The sequence below is a fragment of the Rhinolophus ferrumequinum genome, chromosome 17 (genome assembly GCF_004115265.2).
Source record: "Rhinolophus ferrumequinum isolate MPI-CBG mRhiFer1 chromosome 17, mRhiFer1_v1.p, whole genome shotgun sequence".
In the NCBI taxonomy this organism is placed as follows: Eukaryota; Metazoa; Chordata; class Mammalia; order Chiroptera; family Rhinolophidae; genus Rhinolophus; species Rhinolophus ferrumequinum.
The window spans coordinates 19,921,641-19,940,765 of NC_046300.1; the positions used below are offsets into that span (position 1 = coordinate 19,921,641).

The window sequence follows — 19,125 nt, forward strand, 5'->3', positions numbered from 1 at the left end:
ACAAAGGAAGAGGCAGGCTTTTCCAAATAGCTGACCCTCTTCCCTGGCCCCCTCATGGTGAACCCTGTGGAGTATGATCCCTGATTTGATGGAAGTGTTTTCTGAGTGTGCAGACCTAATCTCCCTTAAGCAGCTGCTCTAAATGACGGAGCATTATTCACTTGTTCTCTATTGAACTGAATTCAGTTAGGTTCTCATACACATCTCCATCAAATTAGCCCTTGAAAAGTCACCAATGACGTCCACATTGCTTAATCCAATGGCCCTCAAGGAATTCTCAACTTAACCAACCAATAGCTTTTGAAATTTTGATTCCACTGGAGTCCAAGTGAATCTATTCTTGAATTATTTCCTTCCCCTCTGGTTTTAGATTCTTAATATTTTTTGCTGATTCTTCTTCATCTCTTTGAACCCCTCATGTTGGGACTGTTCCAGGGCTCAGTCTTTAGACCTCTTCTTTATACTGTCTACATTGATTCTCTTGGTAGTTGCCTCAGTCTAATTGCTTAACGACTCTTATTGTACCTCCAGCCCCAACCTCTCCACTGAACTGCAAACATACTTTTCCACGTGAATGACTGAGGCATTACAAATTTAATTTATTCAAAATTCAACCCTTCTGTTCTCCAGCAGCCCTATACTTGCTCTTCCCATAGACTTTTAATATCAGTAAATGTCAGTCTATTCTACCAGTTGCTCATGCCTGAAACTTCAGAGTAATCTTAGCCCTCTCCCTTTTTATTACATGGCAACTTCAGCAAATCCATTCTCTACCTTCAAAATATATTCAAAATGCACCCAATTTGTACAAACTTAGGACTCAACCTACTCTGGCTCATCATCTCTCACCTGGAATATTGGAACATCTTTTAAATTAATATCTTTCTGCAGCCTTATCCATCTATAGCATACACTCAGTAAAGCAGCACAAATTCTTTAAACCCCTGATTTAAAATTTAGTGTGACTATATTACGCTTTGCTTAACCACTCCAATGGCTTCACATTTCAGGGTAAAAGCAATAGCCCTTGTGATGGTCTGCATCTCTGACCTTTTCTCCTATCACCTCCAGCCCTGCTCCCCCTGCCCTGACCACTCCAGCCTTTATTCTTCACACAAGTGCATTCTTGCCTTGGGGCTTAGACTTGCTGCCTCTTCTGTCTGGAATCCTTTTTCCCTGGATATCCTCACTTTCTTTAGGTTTCTGCTCAGCTATCACCTTATCGGAGAGACCCTAACAATTCTGTCTCATATACCCCCCCATTAGCTATCTTTGCATACTGTTTTATTCATCTGCATAATAACTGATATACTGTTTATTTATATTTATTGGTTTGTTTTCTGTCTCTCCACTAGGACAAAACTTTCCAACGGCAGAGACTTTATCTAATGTGTTCACTACTCTGTCTTCAGTGTGTAAAACAGTGCTAGGCATGTGAATGAGTGAATGGATCAATAAAATGAAAGCATGTGGCAGAGACTGGCTAGAGATCCACAGAACTTATTTCTTCTTTCTGGGAATATGATTAGTTGAACATTCACCAGCACCTTAAGTCTAGGTGGTAATCATGACTGGTTTTCACCATGAGAGGGGTGTATTTTACTGATCAATTCCACTGAGACCATATTTTGAAAATGACATGGCTGGAAAAGAAAGGAACCTGTATCATTGAACCACCATGTGGAAGGTAGGCTGCTGAACCCCACTGGATGTGAGCAAGAAAAATACCTCGTGTTGTATTAAAGCCACCGAGAAGTGCGGAACACCCGTTATAGCAGTGAGCCTTTACTAACCTTGAAAAATCCTATTAGAGATAGAAAGTATTTAGATGAAAACTAATCTAACTGAAAATACTGAGGCTCAGAAAGATTATGTTTGTGATTTCTCTAAGGAAAGGCTGCCAGATAAAACACAGAATGCCCAATTAAGTTTTAATTTCAGGTAAACAATGAATAATTTTAGTATATATTGCATGGAACACACACAAACATATATACAGAGGGTGCCACAAAATGTATACACATTTTAGGAAAGGAGAAACTGTATTAAAATTGTAATACTCAATATATACCGATAACAAAAGATGAATACAAGTCACGTTTGACTTCTGCAATTACAAGAGGTGCTCAGAGTGGTTACCAACAGCGTCCAGAAACTTCTGATTATGGTGAACTATTGCTTGATTATAGATAACATCTCTTCAAATGTGTATATATATTTTTTGGCAACCCCGGTATACACACACACAAACACACACACACACACACACACACACACACACACACACACACACACTAAGAAAAGCATTTGTTATTTGTCTGAAATTAAAATGTAACTGGGCATCCTGCATTTTCATTTGATAAATGTGGCAATCTTAGTCTAAGGGGTCTTTGTAACAGAATTGAACCTAATTTTAATGACCAATCCAACTTTCTTTCCATTAGTCTACCCAGAAAATTGCTAGTACAGGCATGTTGAGAGGGAAAAACTCTTACATTTACATTTTCTAGCCGCCGTTTGCAAAAATATCTAACAATATTCAGAAACTTTGAGAAGCCATTTTTCTAGCTCTTTCTCCCAGGAGAGAATTGTGGTTTGAATACAGGCTATGGCCTATGGCTATATCTAATTCTGTGTTCCGTATAGCTGAGCTTCAGTATTAATATCCAACAACTTTTCATTACCAGGAGAAGTAATTATGACTAGATAATCCCACTGATAATATAATAGGGTCAGTTTAAAGGTTAGTTCTGTAATTTAAAAGTGCTATAAACCATTCATTTGTTCCTGATGCTCATTTCCCACCAGAAATCACAAACCTCAGTGGAGCTTTGGTGATCATCTCCATAGCAACTAGGTACCGCCTTCATCACAGAATGAGAACTGTGAAATTCCCAAGAAAAGATCCAGGATTTAAATAGACTTTGCTTTCAAACCAATAAAACAAACAAACAAACAAACAAAAGAAACAAATAATCACAACATGGAAAACTACGTAAGTATACATGTAAAACTGAATAGCTTTCAAAATAGTTGCTATTTTTACGAGGCCATTATGAGAAAAACTAATGGGCCACTTTATGAAACTCAAGGATCCTAAATGTTCTCTTATAGTAACCTGCTCTCAATAATAACTATTTTAATTCATTAAAAATAAAACAGTATGGAAATTATGATGCATAAATTAATTTACAGTCAGATGAGTAGAAATTTGAAATGGCCAAATAGTTGCTAAAAAATGCATTCTTCATGCAGTACTTTTCACATATGCATTGAAAATGTAAGTGTTTTACATTAGATTTTAAAGGATTTTAAAAGCACTGGCTTGTTCTTTAGAACAAGGGTTGGCAAACTACAGTCCATAGGCCAAATCTGGTCTACTACCTATTTGTAAAAGTAAAGTACTTTGGATCACACCTACACCCATTCATTTATACATTCTCTATGGCTGCTTTTACTCTCCATTGGAGGAGTCCAGTAGTTATGACAGAGACCATAGGACCTGCAAAGCCTAAAATATTTACTATCCAGCCCTTTACAGAAAGTTTGCCAATAGACCCCACAGGATTCATTGTGGGACACTCTCTTTCTTAAAGTATTTTCACTTCAACAATAAGGCCTTTTTAAGTATATGGAGGGTGGCAGAAAAAAATGTGTACACATTTTAAGAAAGGAAAACTGTATTAAAATTGTAATACTCAACACATAATGATAACAAAAGATGAATACAAGTCACGTTTGACTTCTGCAATTACAAGAGGTGCTCAAAGTGGTCACCATCAGCATCCAGACACTTCTGATGACGGTGAAGTACTGCTTGAGCAACGCTGACCAAGTGTCCACTTGTATACATTGTTTTGGCACCACACCAGGTATATTTAAAAATGTGACAAAATGCCCCCAAAATGTTGTTCTGAACCTACTAAAGTTACAGAAACTAGATGATACAATTAAGTACTGTTACGAAATGCTGAGCTAAAATGGGGATGGGAATTTTTCTCACTAGGATTCTGTAAAATAAATGATTAATTCTGAAATTAAAGATGTGGAACTTACCAAGGGAGGATGGAAATAGACAAGAGTGGTAAATGAGGAAACAGAGCACAAAAAAACTATCGTGAACTTGGCAATTTTAGGCAGTGGTGTATCACTTGCACTGAGTGTGTTAACATTCCATTAGCCAAAGCAAGTTTCATGGTTCAGCCTAAAGTCAAACAGTAAGGAAGTAATGGAAGGACGTGCGAAATCATATTGCAAAAGGCATGGATACTGGCAGGGGAGAAGAAATCAGGCCATTAATTCAAGCTGCCATCCTAACACAACCTGTTTGCTAATGTATCTCTCATAGATGTTATCTTTTGCTCTGCTCTCTCCAAAACCTCTTATAGCTCGATATGTGCACTCTTGCTCAGCTGCCTCTCCATTTCCCCAACTGAGGATATCCTTTGTAAGAAATACTCAACCTAGTCATTGCAAGATGAGTATTTTCACTTAACTCTCCTAACTAGCTGGAGATAGCAACTCTCTGATTAAAAAATAAGAATTTATCAACTCAGTGCCAGCAAACTTGCCGAAAAAAAAATGTTAAATTGGACATTTTCTTGACTTTCATTTTTAAAGTCTGATCCTAAAAGCCTTATAACGTTTTTAATTTATTCCATATTTGCCAAAGCTTTGGGAATTCAAAAAGTACATCACATGCTTCTCTCTTATATATATATATATATATATATATATATATATATATATATGTATATATGTATATATATATATTCCTTCATTATTAAATTTTTAAGGTTGATGTACTAGCTAAGGTTACTGTGGAAAATATTTCAGATTTGGCAATGGAGTCTGCTCACATGGGCTGTTCTACTATGTGTGAACATGCCACACTGCCTGTGGAGGGAGAGAAGAATAGGGATGGGAGGAGGGGAGAGGAAAGAAAAGGAAAGGAAGGCTTTCATTTGGCTCTGGTGAAAATGATAATTTTTACGTGTCTCCCTGGCGGTGGCAATCTTAAAATTATGATTTATTGTGGGGCTCCCTCTGGCCTGACCAAGTGCCAAATGACTGCAAAATTATGTAGTTATCCTGTGAGTGTATCTCTACCTTGTGCATTCTCTTTCCATCAGCTGTCATGCTACATTGATTCTCATTTGGAACCAAACCAAAGGCGATCATCTGTTTGTTAGGTTTGTCCAAGTTTTTGCCCTTTCTTGAGCTGAGAGCTCTGCGGTCCAGATTATAAGTATTCTGTCTGCCCAGCCCGGAGGCTTGACATGGCTCACCAGTCTCCACATAGAACAAAGGGCAAGAAGCCACTTGAGTGACCCTGGCAAAGTGAACCTGAACATTAAGAAGCCAGGCTAGATGATGCCTTTGCCTGCTGTCAAGGAAAATGAGCCTTTTGTTGTCATTTTAAATTACCCGTGTAGTTCAAGTTCAATAAGCCTTTCACCGTCCTTGTATTACCACCATATTCCATGATTTTATTGGCCCTGAGGCTGAAATGTAATCAATTTAACTCTCTGTTCTTGAATGGCCCTTTGGCAAAGATACTGTGGCTCGAACGAGGATTAGGCAAGGAAGGACATTGTTGGACACTGATGTGAAATTCCCTTGTGGTCGAAACAGAATTAACTATTTCTTTCACCACCCCCATTGTCAGAATCTTTGTACCGGCAAGGCTGGCTGGCAACATGCTGGGAACAAATGAGATGAGATTCATTTAGTTCTTCACTGATTCATGCAAAAACACTCTCCTAGGTGTGACGTGGGTGAAATGAGGTTGACGCCCTGACTTTTGTGTCAGGGGAGCTGACACTCTCCTAAGGGACAGGAAATGCATACACATAGAAAGAGAACCAATATTCCAGAGGCTCTCTATGGTGAGAACAAGTGGATGCTCTGGGAAATAACTTTTAGACGAGTGGGAAGGTATCAGTGTTTTTCACATATTTTTAAATTATGTAACAACATTTTTCCAATGTAGCTTACAGGAAAGCACTGGATATGAAATAGATTAAAGTGGCTCTCCTTGAAATATCTGCAGCCTTGCCCTTCAGGAAGTTGGAATTATTGAGGCGCTCCCGCTCCCAGCCTCCCTTACCAGTTTGTTTCACTCTATTAATTAGTTATCCACAAGTGGCATCACTATGTTATGGGCTCCAAGAAAGCAAGCGTTCTTAGTCATCCTGTCCTCTAAGAGCAAGGATAGAGCAAATATGAGGCAAATGAGCTCCGGCATGCCCCTCCCTCATCAAGGACAGACCTTGCTTATTAATCACAAATCTCTGTTAGTCTGAGTCGAGATTTAGCTTCAAAACTCTTATTCCCATGCTCCAGGCAGCCATCACCAATGTACTGCGTTGAGAAAGGAGAATAAATTGACTTGCCTTTCCTATTTTATCATTGAACACAATACTGGGAAAATGGTAGGTGCTCAGTAAATGTTTGATAATGTAATTTAAAAACAAAAGTCTCATTTTCATAGACTAGCCACACATTCACAGGAGATTTAATATGGCAAGAAATGAGCATAAAACATTTCTGTGTCTTGATACTTCCTCTGCCCCGAAATCTTCCATATTCTTCAGATCATTTCCCCTAAGGCTGTGAATTGGAATCATCCGGCTACATTGAAGGAGGACTACACATGAACGCTTGTTCACGGAAATGCTCCCAGCAGCCATGTTGAGGGTGCCTTGCGTAGCTGCAATCACACAGAACTATTTTTGTTTTTTCACTATTAAGTCCAAAACCCTGTCAAAATACAAAGCAATGGGTTTCTATCAGCTCTTGGATAACAAACAACACTTAGACGTTCATATTACTTTTCCGAGTTTGTAAAAGCTGGCTAAGAACTCAGATCCAACCAACACCAATTTATTAAGCAAATATTATATATGAAATGCCAGGCACTTTGTAAGTTTTTATTGAATGAATGAAAGAATAAATTATACCAAGTTGCTTAGTATTTGTTCCTGTTTAGAAGGAACTCATAATCAAATATGGAAAACATATGATTAAACATCTTATGTCTATAGTGTACTTTTCAACTTCTTTTCCCTTCATTTAGGCTCTTCTGTTGGTCTTCAGAGCCTTTTCTCACCGACCTTATCCACCTGGCATAATGCTTTTCATTCTTTGAAGTCTAATTCAATGTTATATTCTCTATTAAATCTTTCAAATCCATGTCTACTATTAGAATTTAATGTCATTTCATTGTTGTTCCCTTAGTACTTTGTTTATAGTTCAATTATTGCAGAGGGTATCTTTAATTATGGTTAGTAATTTATGTTTCCATTCCCCTATCAGATCCGTCAGGGTGGGAGCTATATTTTTCTTCATTTATTTATTTATTTTTTAAATTCCTAGCACTGAGAGCACATATTCTATCATAGACTGGGATTCCCAGAAATCAAAGCCTATGGCAATGGCTTATGTGAATTCTTATCAGGAAATGACATTTCAAGGAGCATGAACAAAAGGCTAGTGGGGCACTGAAAGGAAAAACATAATTTGTTATGGAGCTGGCTGTGGTCAGCTATCAAATGTGAATGATTGCTTGATCTCACAAGACAGTGTTTTGGGAGGTCATCTGAATAATACTTTTTAGGATAGTCTATCCTTGAGGAAAAGGTTGAAAGGATTTATTTATGAGTTTTTGTCTTCCTTTGGTGAATTTTGCCCCATTTGGCCTGAAGTGGCTTACATGAGTGCACGTGTGGAAGACAAATTATTCCTATAATATTTCATGCCTCAGTTTCTGTAGGGACAACCCAATACAGGAGGAGAAAGGGTCTAAACATGGGTATGAAATGAGGTATTAGCAAGTCACACTACCTGAAGTGTGTCTGAACCCATGCAGAACTGGTCTATACAGCAGTGACTAGGCCAAGGGACAGGTGAGGCTTAGAGGACTGGAATGCCTCATAAGATATGTGTGATTCATAGCATATACGTAATAGTCTTTACAATTGAGTGGTAGCCTATGGTGACAGTCATAATAGAGGTGGTATACATAATGTGTCGTGGGAGAAATTAGCATTGACCATGGCAGGTCAATTTAGGCCGAAGAAATTTCATGGAAAAAATAATGTGACAATCACACGGAGAGTTCAGGAAATGAAGAAAAACCTATTGAACTCAGAGTATGGCCTGATTTTAAGAAGAAATGAGGTTAGAAAGTTTATAAAAGTTCTTGAATTAATTCACCCAACAGATATTTTACTGAGTACCTATAATGTTCTAGCACCTTTCTAGTCACTGGAAAACAGTAATGGACAAATCCTAGGATTTGGATTTAATTCAGGACAGAGCTAAAGGAAGGTTTCCTTGCAAGCTAGAAAATTAAAACCTGCATACTATAGGGCACAAAGTAACCAAATGACAACTCTCCTTCCTGTGCTTCACCTGGAGAAGGCATATCTAATCATGTTACACAGGAAACACTGCGCAGGGGAAAATTATTTTCAGATCAGATGCTAATCAGGAAGTGACTTCCTGCCAGGGAGCATATATAACCCTTCCAACCTCTACTGTTTGCCAGAAAGTGCTCTTTACTGTAGATAATGGAGACACAAGACAGAGAACTTAGCTATTGAGTTGCACAAATAATAAGCAGACAACATTTGAAATAAGGCTGAGCATTTAAACCACCTGCCTTTGGTTAAAGGTACTGAAGGTGCAATCTTCCATATAAGACCATTGACAAATTAAAAAAAAAAAAAAGTATGCATTTAAAATTAACTCTGAGCAGATACAAGTGTAAGTGACTAAGGTTGCTTCGTACAATCAATAATGCCCCTTAAACCGAGAGCTAACAAATTCTAAACCAGACAGAATAAGATGAAAAAAATGCAGACTACAGAAAAAGAAGAGTAGCACATAAAGAAGGAAGAAGATACACTGCACCAGAATATGTATAGAACTCTGACAACTCAACAATTAAAAGAACAAATGACTCAATTTAATAAAGGCTGGCAAAAGACTGGAATTAACATATCTTTAAAGAAAATATGTTAATGAAAAATAAATACAGGGAAAAATGGTCAACATCATTAGTCATTAGGGAAATGCAAATTAAAATCACAAGGAGATACTACTTCATACCCGTTAGGATGATTATGATAATAATACTAACAATAAAAATGGAAAATAGGTGTTGGAGAGGATGTGAAAAAATTGGCATTCTCACACATTGCTGGGGAGAAAGTAAAGTGGTACAGACATTTGGAAAAGAGTTTGGCAGTCCCTCAAAACACTTAAACATAGAGTTATCATATGCTTTCATATTTTCACTCTTAGGTACATACCCAAGAAAATTGAAATCATATATCCACAGAGAAACTCGAACACAGATGTTCATAGCAGCATTAATCATAGTAGCCAAAAAGTGTAAACCAAAAAAGCCCAAAAGCAAAAAATCTCCATCAGCTGAAACAAAGTGTATATCCATACAATGGAATATCATTTGGCCATGAAAAGAAATGGAATGCTGACACAGGCTACAACGTGGGTGAACTTTGAAAACATTATGATAAGTGAATGAAGCCAGATTCCAAAGGGTGTATATTGCATGACCTCATATATATTAAATGTTCAGAATAGGCAAATCCAAAGAGACAGAAAATAGATCAATGATTGCCAGGGGCCGGGTGTAGGGGAGGGGATGTAGAGATGGGGGAAAGGATAAGGAGGGGTGGCTAATCAGTATCGGGGTAATTTTGTGGGGACATAAAACTGTTCTGGAATTTGATAGAAGGGATGGATATACAAATCTATGAATCTACTAAAAAGCACTGAATTGTGCAGTTTCAAAGGGTGAATTTTACAGTATGTAAGTTATATTTCAATAAAACAGTTATTAAAACATATTCTTATTTTAGAGTGTAAGTTCATTCTTCATGAATTCTTTCATTATATTTACAAATTTTTTAGTTAAAAAAATAATGAAGTATTTGTTCTTAACCAGCTTTTATAAACTGATTGATGTATTTTATGATGGCTAAACTGAGAGAGAGAGAGTGTATGCTCCTCACCCAAGTTTACTCAGATAAAAGTGATGAAGCCAGAATCTAAATTGGGTCTATTGGAAGCCAAATATTAAGCTCTTGATGGTTGTTTATGCTTCTCTCCAATACATAATTCATATATCTTGTTTCGTTCTGGAAAGAATGAGGTGGCTTACTATGACTAAAATAAGAGTAGAACCTATCAGGAACACATACAGAAAAGGCAGAATGTCATTGCTAAGGAAGAAAATATTGCAAATGTGGGTCCAAGAGCCTGGGATTCTGTTTTAAGAAATACTGGTTAGCATCAACAATCTCTTCGAAAATTTACACATGACAACACCATGGACAAGAGCAAAAGTCCATCTATTCTGCCTACTAGAAGCTTAGGTAAGATGTAGTAAGCTTAGCATTTGTCTGCAGAGGGCCACACTGGACATATGAACAGAAGGGCCTACGAAAGAACCTTTTAAAATTGAACTTCTTAGCAAATAAGGGATTCAATTTACTGTAGTAAAGAATTTCTTGGGCTCTGGTTGCATGCTTCAGATCAACTTGGATGAGTACAATACAAATTACTCCTGAGCACCCTACTTTTGTAATATTTACACTAAACTGAAAATTAGCATAGCCTCAGACTTCTTAAATTTCATCTGAAAACCTAATGAAGACAAGGTAGCAGAAGCTTAAGTCTCTGTTTTTGGTTTATTTTCAACATCTGTCATGAATATAATCAAGTCTCAGTTATAAGTGTTTTTGTTTGTTTGTTTGTTTGTTTTTGCAGGATCTAATGATTGAAGGGCTGGTATTGTGGAGTGAGTTTTAAATTCATAAACATGGATTCAAGATTATGTAAAGCTATTTCTAACTGTGCTTGGTGATAATTTTGTTCAGAGATACTAAAAGATTGCTATTAAGACTTGTTTATTTTAAATTGTGAAATAAATGGACACATTTCCCAGAAGTCCTTAAATATTAACAATGAGAATACTTCGGTGATTTTAAATTACCTTGTATTAGACAGTGCCAAAGCCACTTCCTGAACATGATATCAAATTATTTCTGCCCCCTAGGTCCACAGGTTTATACTAAAATTATCAAATTTTACAATTTAAATAAACCTGAGAGAGTATTAAATTCAGTTCACTTATTCTAATAAATTCTATCCTAAAACAGAAATATTGCCATGTTGATTAGGTGTAGCTATCACTAAAATGAGTAGTGATTATTAGGAGACGTCTGTTTTGAGTATTTTTGTTTCTGGTACCTTGTTTGATTCATCAAATATTTGCTGAATGCTTACCACGTGCCAGGCTCTGTTCTGTTTTGCCTTTTATTAAAAATTAATTCAGTAACAAAGTGAAATGTTCACCCCACCATTAACTCATTTTATCTTCCTCTTTCTCATAAGGCCATTATTATGCCATTTGTTCATGATGACTTTAAAATACAAGCACACTATCTTAATCTGGTTTTTTGTTTTCCTTTTTGGTACAAGCAACATCATTACTTGAGTTAGAATACCAAATCAAAATTGATGTGAGATTCTTAAAATTCTAAATGAATAAATATGAAACTTAGAGACTACAAATGCAATTCTTTCTGTGTATCGTGCCGTGAAATAATCATATGTCTGAGATAATAGGTCTGATATGGAAAACTAAAGACTCACAAATTTTCCATCTAACTCAGCCTTACCATTTTAATGATTCAGAACACTAAGCCATCAAATGGGGGCAGGCGTGTTAGACTCTGGAAAGGATACTAGATGGGGAAGGACATGACCCCCTCACCCCTCACTCCACCGTGCACTTGAAGGTGACTGAACGGAGATGACTCAAGGTACCCTCAAGGCCAAGTTAAAACACATACCATAATATACTACATTAACCACTTAGAACAGCAGCTCTCAAGTGGGGGCCTGTGGATAGAATTCAGGGGGGTTTGTGAACTTGGTTTGGAAGACAATTACATCTTAATTTTTACTAACCCCAAGCTAATAGTTATTATTTCCTGTAGTTACAAATGTTGGTAGAAGCCACAGTCATATTAGCAGCATCTATGATTTTGTCACAGGTATTTTTATATTACGTTGTAGTTGTTGCAGATATTCCCAAGTATGGTTAACACTTACCACTACTTCAAAATTATGGGAATATTAGCCCTACGTCTAGATATTGTCATTCAATGCATGAATATAAAGCATATATATTACTGTAGGCTGTAAGTCTTAGTAAGTTTTAGCTTCTTCTTCCTTTCTTAAGGTGTAATTGACAACTGAAATTGTAAAATATTTAAAGCGTACAACCTGATGATTTGATGTATGTATACGTTATGAAAGGATTGCCACCACTGAGTTAATTATTAATAACACATCCACCACCTCTCATATTAATTTCTTTTTGGTGAGAACATTTACATTCTACTCTCTTAGCAAATTTCAATCTGAAGCTTATGTAGTCCCACCTGTTTACTTGTGCTTTTGTTGCTTTTGCTTTTAGTGCCAAATCCCCAAAATCATTGCTAAGAGCTATGTTAAGGAGCTCATCCCCTATGTTTTCTTGTAGGAGTTTTAAGATTTCAGGTCTTAACATTCAAGTTTTTAATCCATTTTGAGTTAATTATTTTTAATAGGATGTAAGATAGGAGTCTAATTTTATTTTCTTGCATGTGGCTATTCAGTTTCGCCAACACGATTTATTGAAGAAACTGTCCTTTCTCAACTGAGTATTTTGGCTCCTTTGTCATACATTAATTGACCACATATGCATGGCTTTATTTCTGGGTTCTCTATTCTGTTCCATTGATCTATGTGTCTGTATTTATGCCAATGCCATACTATTTTGATTACCGTAGCTTTTTAATACAGTTTGAAACCAAGAAGTGTGATGCCTCCAGCTTTGTTTGTTTTTTTCTCAAGATTGCTTTGGCTAATTGAGGGTCTTTTGTGGTTCCATGAAAATTTGAGGATTGTTTGTTCTATTTCTGTGAAAAAAATGCCATTTTGATAGGGATTGCTTTGAATCTGTAGATTGCTTCGGGCAGTATGGACATTTTAACAATATTCATTTTTGCATGTCTTCTTTGCACATTGGCTATGCTAATCTTCTCTGTATCGTTCCGATTTTAGTATATGTGCTGCCAAAGTGAGCACAACAATCTTAAATTTTCCAATCTGTGAGCACAGAATATTTCTCCATTTATTTGTATCGTCTTCTATTTATTTCATCAATTTCTTATAGTTTTCGGTGTGCAGATTTTTCACTTCCTTGCTTAAATTTATTATATTTCTGTTTTATGTTCTTTAACACTATTGTAAATGAGATTGCTTTTTAAATATCTATTTCTGATAGTTCATTGTTGATGTATAGGAATACAACAGATTTTTGCATTATATATTGATTTTGTATCCCAAAAATTTATTAAATAATTTATTAGTTCTAACCATTTTATGGTGGAGTAGTTAGGGATGGATAGATAGATAGATAGATATCTATATATGTATCTATCTATCTATATATATACACAGATATATATATATATATATATATATATATATATATATATATATATAAAGTCATGTCAGTTGCAAATAGAGACAGTTTATTTCTTTTCAATTTGGATGACTTTTATTTCCTTTTTCTTGCCTAATTGCTCTGGCTAGGACTTCCAGTACTTTGTGGAATAAAAGTGGTGAGAATGTGCATGCTTGTCTTGTTCCTGACCTTAGAGCAAAAGATTTCAGTGTTCCACCATTAAATAAGCCATGGGCTTGTCATATATGGACATTAATATGTTCAGGTGCATTTTCTCTATACCTAGTCTGTTGAGAATTTTTAATCACAAAAAGATGTTGAATTTTGTCAAATGCATTTACTGCATCTATCGAGATGACCATATAATTTTTATCCTTTATTTTGTTAATGTGTTATCACTTTTGTTGATTTGCATGTGTTGAACCATCCATATATCCCTAGAATAAATCCCACTGCTCATGGTGTATGATTCTGTTAATGTGCTGTTAAATTTAGTTTGCTAGTATTTTATGAGGTTTTTTTGCATCAATTTTTATCAGGAGTATTGGCCTGTAATGTTCTTTTCTTATATTATCCTTGTCTGGCTTTGGTATCAGAGTAATGGTGTCCTTGCAAATTGAGTTTGGGAGTGTTCCCTCCTCTTCTCTTTTCTAGAAGAGTTTGAGAAGGGTTAATATTAGTTCTTTTTTGAATGGTAGAATTCACCTCATATATATTTTTTTTTAATTTTGATTTTGATAATTGTATCAGTATAATTGGTTTCCTTTATCATATGTATTTTATATTTATTATTTAGAAATTATTCTGTAGAAAGATTCATAGGCCTTACCAGAGTGCTAAAGATGTCCATGCACGCTAAATGTGTGTGTGTGTGTGTGTATATATATATATATATTAAAAATTAAGAGCTTCTACCTTAGAGTGATAGAAAAAACAAAAACATCGTTAGAAGTCTAAAAGAAATGGGCCATTTGGCTACTTTTGCTCCAAATGTCTACCATATGAAACTTTCCGTTTGGCTCCCAAATGTACTGCCTAGGAATTACCTGGAGAATCTTGTTAAAATGCTGATTCTAAGTCAGCAGACCTAGAGTTGTGCCCAGGAATTTGCATTTCTAAGTTCCCAGGTGAAGCTAATTTGCTGGTCCATGGATCATTCTGAGTAGTATGTTTGTTAAGTCTTAGTAAGTTTTAGCTTCTCTTCCAGAATATTTATCTATTCTTTTCTTTCACTTCCCTAGTACTAAGCTGATACAAGTTTAAGTTATCAAATTTAAGAGGTGATGTTTTCCAAGTGGCTGGCCAGATTACTAGCGTTTTTCATCATCAGAAGAGCAAATACCTCTAAGAAGGCTTCAAAGCAAAAACTGTGCCACTGTCCCAAATTATTAGCATGAGGATTATTAGCACCCGCTTTCTTTTTTTTAAATATATGTTTTTGTATGTTTCAATTACAGTTGATATACAATATTATATTATATGATGGAGAGGAGGGTCTGATGCATTTTCCTGGTGAGGAATTTCAACAAGAATATATGGCTGGTGTGATTTAGCTGAAAGTGTTTTTAAATCAAATTGGATAACCACGTCACCACACCCCATGCCCCTTTGGAAGGTCAGAGAATAAAAATAGAGTCTTTAGAAATGCTCTGTGCATTGTTCCCAGCTTAGCTAAGAATGGACTTGATTAGGCAAATGGCCTTTATGTTTCCACATTTCCTATCATTGGGAACTTGTGGAGAGGAAAGATCATTATCAAGGCAATCAACCATTTTCATAGGTTAGTGGTCCCTGGTGGCTTTTTCCACAACTTCCTCTAGGGCTTTGGTTTCCCAAAGCAAAGTGGGAAACCTCTGGTCTATCCAACCCCATCTCCTCATACTGCATTTACAATCACACTCACTTTGGCCTCCGCTAACCACTCCTTTGTTCGGGTGGCAGTCAGCCCTCAAATAGAGAGCCCCAGGGCTTCTCTTCTGGATGTCTCATTTCTCTTGTCATTTATTAATTTTCAACTCACTCAATAGCCCAGTCTCGTAGATGAAAGCAACTTGCCTGTACCACAAAAGAGGGAATTAAAACAAGATGCAATTAAATCTCAGAGATTTAAGGATGACCCGGGCTAGGGTGACTATTTTCAAGAATGAAAATGAGTCATTCACACCTCCTCCTCGCATCCAGTTACCAGATACATAGTAATTCATATCTCTGTTACCACTGCCTCAGTTCAAGCTTCATGTCCTGCCACTCTCCATGTGACCCAAAGTCCTCTGTGCTGTATTCTCTCATTATGTCAGAACCCTGCTAAAATCTTTTATAATCTTCTATGGCCTGCAGTAAAAGGCCCTCCCATAATGGAGAACTTACGACCCTTAGTAATCTAGCCTTTCTCATAATTTCTTCCACTCTCCAACTCTAGTCAACTCAAAGTGCTCAGAAGCCCCATGTTCTTTTGATCAATTATACCTTTGCCTAGACTGTTCCCTTTTCCTAGAATGTCACCTACTCCCTTATATGCCTGAAAAAATCGGAACCTCTGAGTTTTTGGTAAAACACCTTTGTTGTTTTGACAAGGGAAAATTTTGTTTGTTTGTTTTTTGTTTGTTTGTTTTTTTCCCCCCTCACTCCAATGTCTTATTTATCACATCTGTGTAACTCTTGTCATGGTACTCTATAGGTTGTTCCCTTTTTCTAGGACCACTCCACTAAACTTTGAGCCACTGGAGAAACTGGGTTGGGTTTTATTTCTCTGTGCTCAGATTCTAGCACAGTGCCTGGCACATAGGAGGCATTTTGACAATGTCCATTAAATGACTGATTGATTATTTAGTTTATTTATTTTCTCATTTCTTTCTAAATGAGAGAAGATAGCTCAGAATAGAATACAACAATGCTGACATGACCACAGCTATGTGAAATAAAAGTTGGAGTCATTGTTAACATAATGAAAAAAATGTAGAAATGTTTGTCTGTAAAAGGACATGTGAGCAGTGATTTTTCATTCTCTGCTTGACATAACTACATAGAAAAATTGTACTTGACCCTCAAACATTATTTATTTTCCCCAAAGAAGACTGGGCTCCTTGTATAGACAGCGTGTTTAGAATTTTGGAGAAGGGTATATGATCAGATTATAATTACTTAGATGCTTTTTCTTATTATTTTTTTCTGTAGTCATAAATAAGAATCCCCTAGTTGAAGGATCGACTTTCTAGAGACAAAGAAACTAAACTACCCATTTTGGATTTACAGTGTCTTGTATTTGTTGCAAATGTGCTTTTCTGCAGAGACAGCTCATGGAATTTTCGTATTTGTGGCCCTTCCCTGTTTTGAAAAGTCACTGTTTATTTTGTCTTTAATTTCTTCATTCTTAATGTTTCCAGTCTTGTTAAACCAGAGTTTACAGAAATAAGAAAAGAGAATTGAGTAAAGAATGTCCCTTCCTATTGCCTCTTTAGCTCAACAGAAAAGTTCAGAAATTTTGTAAGTATTTTGATATGTAAACTTTATCCTATTGATTTATCCACAAACATCTGAATTCCCATGGTTCTTTGACCACACAGAACCCATCTCTGCATGTATGACCTTCTGGGCTCTTCCAGTGTTGCTACTTCTTTTCTTCTCCGTTCCTATTCATTTATTTCCACAAACCAATTCTGTAGTGTGTCTCTTAACTGTCACAATCAAATTACTGTATGGCAGTAAAAAAAATGCCACCCATACAACAAGGGATATATGTTATAACATCCATTATTTTAAGGAGTTTTCTCTAGGGATTATTTTGTAAATGCTCTTAAAATTTTAAACCTCTATGAACACAGTGGTGCTAGTTTCATTACTCAGTACATTTTTAAAGAATGGTACCCGCATGTATATCCCCACCGCCTTTTGTCATCAGGATTGAAATATTGTCTGGCTAGAGGACAGGAGATGATTATTACTTAATCATCTCTTCAGGAAGGTAATGTGTGTGTTCATGAGCACTGAAATGAAAGTCAGTTATATTCAGAACAGGAATACTGGAGAGGATACAGGAGAAAGGCGATGATGACTCTGAAAGCCCGAGAAAGTAAAACTTATAAAGGAAGATCAATGTAACTCGAGTTTCTTTATCTGATCAGGTGGCATGGGAGAACATGAAGACCTTTCAAAGAAATAGCTAAACAGACTCCTTGGGAAATTAGAAACATGGAGGGAGAAAATAATTAACATACGTAGAATTATTGATGCTGAAGAAAAACAGATTTGACATGCTTTTGCATTTGCTTAAAGGGTGATACTACATTAGAGAGAGATTGTGTGGATTTATCCTATCTCTGTTTTCACACAGGATCAAATGAGAACAATTTTATTTTGTGCTGCAGTGCGAGGGATTTAGGCCAACTCTGGGGATCATTTCTGGACACTGAGGTTTTTAAGCATTAGATTAAGAAGATGAACAGCATGCCTTCAGAATTTCCTACCATTTCTGGAGAACTATATAAGGAAAAAGATAAAAACACTCTTTGCAATTTTGGGGAAAAGTAACATTCTCTTTAGTCTGAGTTGATAAAATGTTGATAAAATGCCTACTCAATGATAAGAAGTGGGAAGGAAAAATATGGCAGGTGTTCTTTCTGCTTGACAATTCTAGGTAGTTGGTAGAAGTGGGTGGTGAGAAGGGGGTTCCCAAACGAAACCCAAATTTTGTGCATGATTGGGTTTCATGTGACTCAGGGAATATCTAAAAGTTTGTTTAAAAGAACTGCTAAAATTATATTTGCCTCTGGGAAATTAGAGAGAGAGAGGGAAAAAAAAAGCGGACAAATTTGGCCCATTAACCAAAACTCAGTCAATAGAAATGAAGAGAAATTTCCATGTAATGCATGACAGTTACCTCTGTTAACTGTTCCTAAGCCTAGACCCTAAAGGACTTAAGTCTAGAAAAGTGAGATAATATGTACATGGTTAGCAGGAAGAAAGAGGCCAAAACTAAAGGTCTAAACATTTATTTTTATTAAAATTCCTTTAACATATTGGGCCATTGTTAAAGCTATTAGGTTGGTGCAACAGTAATTGTGGTTTAACAGGTTAAAAATAATTGCAAAAACCACTATTACTTTTGCACCAACCTAATACCTTGGGATCCACATACCAAACATGATACCCTGAGGAATTCGGCATGCGCCACCCTGGCATGTAGAGTCTCACAGTGTTTTCATGACACCAGATGTGTCTGGTGGAGGTAGGGCCACCAGTGGAGGTGACAATGTCAAGAGGGAGGTGACGGTAGTGAGTGGCAGAGGCAATTATTTCCAGGCTGCTTATCAGGCTCCTGAGGTCTTTCTAGGTGACATTGAGGAAAAGCAGAATTTTGGGGAAAGCACATATGAGATACTCTGAAAGATGTCCCAAATAATTAGAAAATTGTTGCTGATTTTCTCAGGAGGCAGGATGGAAGTGAAACGAAGAGTTTAAATTACTCCATTTGTGTATTGGGCTATTGTCGCAGAACAAACATTTGTTCATATAAAGACAAACACATTCTAGCAATGTCAACCCCATGAACTCGTAAGACAGAGATGATGAAAAAT

At 36.5% G+C, this 19,125-nt stretch overlaps 1 non-coding gene across 1 annotated transcript; it reads right to left on the reverse strand.

Annotated features, from left to right (window-relative positions):
• Nucleotides 1-13,062: 13,062 nt before the first annotated feature.
• Nucleotides 13,063-13,170, reverse strand: LOC117037353 (U6 spliceosomal RNA). The gene has a single exon (XR_004425502.1). It is a non-coding gene; the product is annotated as a U6 spliceosomal RNA (small nuclear RNA).
• Between the last annotated feature and the right edge of the window lie 5,955 nt (nt 13,171-19,125).